The following is a 6,000-nucleotide window of genomic DNA, read 5'->3' on the forward strand; positions in this document are numbered from 1 at the left end:
ACAGATGACCACTCGAAGAACCAGAGTTACAGGTAGGTAACCTCTTTTTCATCTTCGTGGTCTCTGTGAATACGCACTAAAGGGTGACTAGCAAGCTGACTTACCAGGTGGAGGGATGTCAAGAAAGAACAGATGCCAAGACAGCCTGTCCAACGGCAGCCTCTGCTTTGGTCCGAACATCTAGGTGGTAGTGGGTCGCAAAGGTAAGTGGCATGGACCACGTAGTAGCCTTGCGGATATCTGCTAGGTCTACCCCTCTGAGGAAGGGTACAGAGGAGGCGATTACTCTAGTAGAATGGGCCCGAACCATAGTCAACAAAGGTGCATCGGCCAGTTCGTATGCTGGGCGGATTGTAGTAACTATCCACCGAGAAATCATTTGTGCCAACACTGGGAGACCCTTTGACTGCCTTTGGAAGGACACAAACAGCCTGTGTGAGGAACAAAAGGACGCAGAATGGGAGACATAATAGGAAAATGCTCTTTTGACATCCAAGGAGTGGACAGCCCTCTCCAGCTTTGATGTTGGAGCTGGAAAAAAGGTAGGCAATACTATAGGTTGATTAAGGTGGAAGGCCATAGCTACTTTCAGTACAAAAGAGAGATCCAGGAATAGGGTCACCTTATTAGGGCGGAATTGGAGGAAGGGCAGATCAATCCGAAGAGATGTCAGTTCACCAGCATGCCGCACTGAGGTAACAGCGAGGAGGAAGGCTGCCTTTAGTGTAAGGAGTCTGAAGGAAGTGGTAGCCATAGGGACCACTGAGGTGTGGGCAGCTTTTAGGCTGGACACTTCTAAAGCAGTTTTTGAAGGGTCTCTTCAAAAACTCCTTTAGAGTTGGATGGCGAAATAAGCCTGTGGCTTCTGAAGCGGGAGGTTGATGGGCTGCTATCGCGGCTATATACACCTTGAGGGTGAAATGCGACAGGCCCCAATGAAAGAGAAGAAGGAGGTAGTGACTTGATCCGAACATGGTCCACCAAACACTGGTGCAGGTGGAGAACCAAGTCTGACGAGGCCACCAAGGGGCGATAAAGATAACATTTGCCTTCTCTTGACAAGCCTTAATGATAGCCTTTTGGATTAGTGGAATGGGAGGAAACCTGTAGAGGAGCCCCTCAATCTAGGGGATGATGAACGCATCGCCTAATGAGTGACAACCGTTCCCTGCTCTGGAACAATAGCGGTCGCATTTCCTGTTGGCAAAAGAGGCAAAGATGTCCACATGCAGCGTTCCCAAATGGTGGCAGAGAGAAAGGAACACATCCCTGTATAGTGACCACTCATGGCTGCAGTCTTGGAGTCTGCTCAGCCAATCTGCTAAAATGTTGTCTCCTGAAGCTACATGTACAGCTACAGGGAACATGTGGCGGCTGTAGCACCACTCCCAAATCTGGACTGAGAAATACAGCAGGTGCAGGGAATGTGTGCCACCCTGTTTGTTCAGGTAGAAGACAGCTGTGGTGTTCTCTGATGCCACCTGTACCACATGGCTGCAGAGGAATGCTCGAAGGCCCAGAAGGCATTGTAGATGGCCAGAAGCTCCAAAAATCTGATGTGCATACACCTCTCCTCTTGTGACCGTGTGCTGTCAACTGTTTGACATGTGTACCCCAACCTGCTGGGCTTGTGTCTGTGGTCGCCTATATTTTTGGTGTTAGAGGTCCAAAAGGCCTCCCTATCATTAGACTGGGATGGAAAGCCAACCAGGTCAGCTGCGCTGCCAGCTCTGCTGTAACTGTCAGCAGTTTGGAAGGAGGGTCCAACAGAGGATCATATAGTGACAGGTACCAGGCCTGAACCAATCTCATTTTCAGCCTGGCATGTTGAACTACTGCGGTGGTGGAAGCCCTTAGGCCCAATAGCTGCTGCGCTTGAAGAGCCTGCACTCTGGCTTCCGGAGTGAAGTGTTCCAGCATCCACTGGATCTTCATAATTCTGTCTTTGGGAAGGAATGCCCAGCCCAAGGTGGTGTCTAATACCACCCTGATAAAGGAGACTCTCTGGGTGGATTTTTCTTGGTTTACCTGGAGCCCAAGATCAGATAAAAAGGACAAAGTAAATGAAATATCTTGAAGCAATCGAGTACGTGAAGGCGCCACCAGCAACCAATCATCTAGATAGGGAAATACTGTTAAGCCCTGCAAACGAAGGTGGGCCGCCACCAGGGCCAAACATTTCATGAACACCCGTGGTGCCATGGACAAAGCAAAGGGAAGAGCCTTGAATTCATAGATTACTCCATCGAGCGAGAACCTCAGAAAACGACAATGCTCTTGTTGAATACTGATATGGAAATAAGCATCTTTGAGGTCTATGATGGCGAACCAGTCACCTTGTATCAACATCTGGATAGTGCTGTCCAGCGAGACCATTTGAAAATGTCGAGGTGTAATACAGAAAATCAAGGGGCGAAGGTTCGGGATCAGGCGAAGTCCTCTGTCCCTCTTAGGAATGATAAAGTAATGGGAGAAAAAACGATGTGCAATATCCGGGACATGAACCAGGATAATGGTGTCTTTCAGGAGAAGTGCATCTACCTCCTGTCATAGTATGAGGGAGGGAGCAGTGTCTCTAAGCAGCCCCATGCAAGGTGTAGGTTAAATTCAATTGCATATCCTGTGGCTATGATCGTGAGAACCCATGAGTTGGAAGTGATAGACTCCCAAGCGTGAAGGAAGGGTGCTAAGCAGGATAAGTTGCGAGATGTTGCTGGTGGGCCAACAGCAATAAAGGTTCTGCCTAGACTTACGGTCTTGGTGGTGGGCTTGTTGATGAGGCCTCTGCCTAGCAGATTGTTGCCAGGACTGACCTGCAAAACCAGATGTTTGCATCCTTTGGTAGTCAGGATAAGGCCGATATGCGTAAGGTCTGCACCAGAAATTTCTTGGACGGGATTGAGCATTGTAGAACCTGGCCATTTTACGGAGCTTCAAGAGATTATCGAGAATCTCATCCATCTTCCCATCGAAAAGACCAACCCCATCAAAGGGCAGGTCTTTGATTCTGGCCCTGGCATTGTCAGAGATGCCAGCTGAATGCAATTAAGCATGTTGACATAAGGTAATAGCTGTAATAATTTGCTTGCCAGTGGTGTCCACAACATGCCTGGCAGCAATTCTTTCCTGTCTCACCAGGGTCATGGCCTCCTGATGGCAGGTGAGGATTGACAAGCTAAGTTCCTCGGGAGCAGCCTGCAGTGCCGGCAAGATGATATTCCATAAATGGCGGTGGTAAGCACCCATCACTGCCATATAATTTGCCACTCGAAATATGAAGGACACTAGGAAATAAACCCTATGTCCAAACACATCCAGTTTTCCTTCCCTCCTTATTGTTGGGTGTGAACGGAGATCTATTCCTAGCCCTATTTTGCGTGGTGTCCATGACAAAGGAATTGGTCAGGGGATGCTTGGAAAGGAAATCAGTGTCCTTCCCGTCAGTTTTATAAAGGTTCTCAACCCTTCCTGGGATTTGATGGGACGTTGATGGTTTGTCCCAATGTTCTTTAACTAGGTTGAGAAGGGAAGATATAAAGGCTAAACAAAGAAGGGGGACCTGATCCTTTGTGATATCTTCGTAAACTCTGTCCACTTGTTCAGCAGTGGGCTGTACCACTGCAAGGTCCATGAGTTCAGCAATTTTTTTGATCAGGTGGGAATACATCATATAATCCTTGGAGGGGGACGGTGGATGACTTTCCATGACATCGGAATCTGGAGTTGGAATGTTTGAAGGAGAGCCCTTTTCAATCTCCTCATCGGACTCACCCGACTCGGTCTTGAAGTTGTAGTTGTGTACAAGAGACTGGGAGAAAACTGATTGGACTCAAGCCGACCCATACTGGTCAGGGTGGATAGCTGAGGCCCCAACTGCTTCCTCCTCTGGCTCCTGTGAAGCTCTGCCTAGCAACACCAGCGGTGGAGGAGCCGGCTCTGAATGGGGTTGAGGGATTGTGGTTGGGGCCACTCTATGAGTCCTAGGGCCTGAAGATGGTAAAAGCTCCTGAGGCATTGGCCGGTGAGCCGCTCTAAGAGGCACAGGTTGAAATTGACAGTCATCTTCAAAGTAAAAATAGTCATCAGGATGCCTTCGATACTGAGGTGGTGAAGGATATCCCCTGTAATACGGTGGCCACTGGCGAGCCCAAAAATACAAGCCCAGATTGTAGGGCGTTGGGGGCCGTCGAGCATTGAAGTCATAGCTCCTGGGATCCTCCCAGGGAGGTCTCCAAAACTCTCCATAAGGAGGGTATCCCTCAGGCAGTAGTGGATGTCGAACCCACTCAGGCTTGGGCTCTAGGTGCCTGATCTTTTGCTTCTTTTTCTGAGGCACATCCACGACCAGAGAAGCAGGTGGAGAGGGTGACACTTGCCTCAACACTGAGCCCGGTGGGGATTGAGGGCTGGCTCGAGCCTCGAGCTGTACCTCCATCAAGGTATCTGCCCAATCTGGAGAAACACTTATGTGCTGGTAAGGTGCTACCTCTGGCCTCGAGGGAGAAATATCATTATCTCCCGACGGTATGCTCAAACATACTGTTTCATGCTGGGCATGGGTCACAGGAGCCGATGGCAAAGGCTTGGTCGAGGGCCTAGAGGCCTTGGAAGATGATTTCTTCTTTTTCTTTGGCATTGAGGCTGAAGGAGGCTGCAATACCAAGACCAAAGCAATTGACCCTGAGCCCGACGACAACGGTTTAGCTGCCATGTGGGCACACTTAGGCAAACAAGTTGCAGTTGAAGAGGCTCGGACGGGGGAGCTTGCAGCGGTTCCATGGCCAAGGCTGCGCTGGGCAAAGTGACTTCTCCCAGAAGTAGGAGCAAAGTAGCTAGAGCCTCTGCTTCAGGGCAGGCTTAGTGAAAGCCTTACAAATGGTGCACAAAGCAGGCTGGTGCTCCTCTCCGAGACAGAACAGGCACTGCGAATGGCAGTCAGAAAGCGGGACCTGGTTAAAACAGGATGAGCAGCCCTTGAAGGGGCCTGAAGCAGCCACAAACCTGCAGAAAAGCACTCGAACAACACAGTTTTATTCTTAATGTTAGACTCACAAATCCAGAAGAATGGGGAAACAAGCTGAGTTGAAAAAGCTGGGAGGTCCAAGAATATGATTTAACAAGGTCGAAGGAAAAAAACAAACACGAAGCTCCGATCTGAGTAGCTGCAGTAGTGGTGGCAGAAATGGAACTGAGGCACTCAGTGCCGGGGGTGGGGTTATAGCCAGCGTGCGGGTGGTCCCGGCACCATATGCCTGAGCTCTAGATGATTCCGAAGCTGCTCTGCGCAGGCGCAGATTAGCCCATTAGTGTCCATTCAGAGAGACCATGAAGATGAAACAATGGTGCACCTGAAGTTACTGCATGCCTTATATTTGAGGGGCATGGAGAGAAACACTGGCAATTACTCAATTATTCATTTTAAAATTATTACTAGTGTTGAGGCTGTCAGTTTACATTGCAAAGAAAAACAAAGGACACCATAAAACTGAGACAGGCTGGTATAAAACAAAGGCTGTGAAAACAAAAAGTGGAAGTTTGATAATTGTGGTATGTGTCATCTGCTATAGGACAAAGCTGGAGAAGCAGCACTATTGAAGTGGTTTCAGAGATAACAATGCCCACAGCTGTAGCACTGGGCTCATAAACCAGTAAAAAGAAAGAAACAATGCATTTATTACAAGTGGTTAAATGAAAGGCTCAGCCTTTGAGATGACATATTCATTACAAGTATTGCCACAGCTGGTTTTTCAGCAGATAGAGTACTTAAAATCACCATCTCCCCTCTTCTTGGTTGAGAGAAACACAACTGAGCTTATTTATCCAGAGCATTTGTTGTCCAACTGTTATAATCAGCTGTGTACCAATGATCTTGCTATTTTCCTCACAATCCAGATGATGCAATGTTTAAATCAGTACCAAGAGTGAAAAAAAAACTAATTCTGCCATGCTTTTTAAAAAAACTTATTCTAGGTGGTGGAATGAGCCTCCGCTGCAAAGGGC

The sequence above is a fragment of the Pogona vitticeps genome, chromosome 6 (assembly GCF_051106095.1).
Source record: "Pogona vitticeps strain Pit_001003342236 chromosome 6, PviZW2.1, whole genome shotgun sequence".
Taxonomy (NCBI): Eukaryota; Metazoa; Chordata; class Lepidosauria; order Squamata; family Agamidae; genus Pogona; species Pogona vitticeps.